This window comes from Elephantulus edwardii, unplaced genomic scaffold (genome assembly GCF_000299155.1).
Source record: "Elephantulus edwardii isolate Elephantulus edwardi_28Jun2011 unplaced genomic scaffold, EleEdw1.0 scaffold00009, whole genome shotgun sequence".
In the NCBI taxonomy this organism is placed as follows: Eukaryota; Metazoa; Chordata; class Mammalia; order Macroscelidea; family Macroscelididae; genus Elephantulus; species Elephantulus edwardii.
Genome location: NW_006399759.1, coordinates 12822057 through 12824088, shown reverse-complemented (window position 1 = coordinate 12824088; position 2032 = coordinate 12822057).

Here is a 2032-nt window from a genome sequence, read left to right as displayed (position 1 = left end):
TTATCCATATTTACTTCCATTCCAAAAAATGTAACCTGATAGAGTGGAACTTATCAAACAATAGCACTAAGATCACATGCAAGCAAAATCCTGCTAAAGATTATACAGAAATGACTATAACAGTACACTGATAGAGAACTACTAGAAATACAAGCTGGGTTTAGAAGTTGTAGTGGCACTAGAGACATTATCGTTTATGTCAAATGGATTCTGGCAGAAAGCAAAGGGTACCAGAAAGATATCTACCTGTGTTTTATTGACTGTGCAAAGGCATTTGACTGTGTGGATCACAACAATTTGTGGCTAATCTTGAGGAGAATGGGAATCCCAGAACACTTGATTGTGCTTATACAAAATCTATAGTTGGACAAGAAGCAGTCCTCAGAACAGAACAAGGAAACACTGCATAGTTCAAAATCAGAAAAGGAGTGTGTTAGGGATGTATCCTGTCTCCTCTTTAATCTATATGCAGAACAGATTATTCAGGAAGGTAGCTTTATGAGGAAGAATGTGGCATAAGGTTTGGAAAAAGACTCATCAACAACCTATTTTATGCAGATGACACAACCTTGATTGCTGAAATGGAGGAGGATCTGAAGCACTTGCTGTAGAAGGTTAAAGACTGTAGTCTTCAATATGGATTGAAGCTTAACATCAAGAAAACAAAGATTCTCACCACTGGGCCAACTGGCAGCACTGTGATAAATGGAGAGGAGATGGAGGTTGTTAACAATTATCACTTGCTCGGTTCCACAATCAACACTCTTGGAACCAGCAGTCAGGAAATCAAAAGATGAATTGCACTGAGAAAAATGCACAGGGACCTCTCCAGAGTACTGAAAAGCAACAATGTCAGTCTAGAAACTAAGGCGTGCCTAATCCAAGCCATGGTCTTTGCAATTACTTGCTATGCATCGGAGAGCTGGACAATAACTAAGGATGACAGAAGAAGAATCCTTGCCTTTCAGTTGTGGTGCTGAAGAAGAATCTTGAACATACCATGGACTGCCAAGAGAACAAATACGTCTGTCTTGGAGAGGGTAAACCAAGTTTTTCCTTGAAGGCTAATATTTTGAAACTCCATCTCACACTCTTTGGGCATGTCACCAGGAGAGACCAGTCCTTGGAGAAGAACATCATGATCAGAACGGTGGAGAGATAGCACAGTAGAGGAAGAGTTCAGATGAGATGGATTGATACAGTAACTGGAGCAACTGGGTAAGTGTTAAAATTAGTGAGACTGCCTTCAGACAGGAAAGGCTTCAGAGCTGCTGTACATCAGGTTGCTCTGAGTGGGAACTTGATGGTGCATAACAACAATTTCTCTCTCTCTCTCTATTTAAATGAACTACCCTTTCTGTGCGGGAAAGATGGACAATTTCTCCTGAGTTATTTACTGCCTTTGAAAACCTGCTGGAGGGTCAGCTATGGATTTGTTCTGACTTATAGTACAATAACATATAAATACACACACATATATTATAGAGAACTATGGTGGCATAATCTGTAGAGTTTTGCTGCTACCCAAAAGTTCATGTGTCCCTGGCATTTCAAATTCAGCAATTGTTCCACAGAAAAAAGGTAAATCCTCTCATGCAATTTGCAGCCTCAGACACCTACTAGAACTATGAGTTGGTTCCAACTGTATGGTAATAAGATGATGATATATATGTTGTGATAAAATACTCAAAGACCTGGAGCTACAAACCAAAAGAGGAAAAGATTACACTCCTCATTTCTCATGGTGGAGAAAAAAAAGCCAAGGCTAATGTTATAATATTCAAAGAGACTGTGGATTTAAAAGAAGTGAATGACATAAGAAGCATAAAAAGAAGATGAAAATTAAAAATTAATGAAATTGCTTCTAGTAATTCAATAGATAAGTTTAATAGCTGAGTAGATACAGCAGAGCAAAAAACTTTGAAAGGAAAGACATACATACACATACAGTTGTATAGTAGACTAAGTGTTTGACTACAAAACAAAAGGGTTGTGGTACATACTCACCAGTAGCTCTGTCGAAGAAAGATGG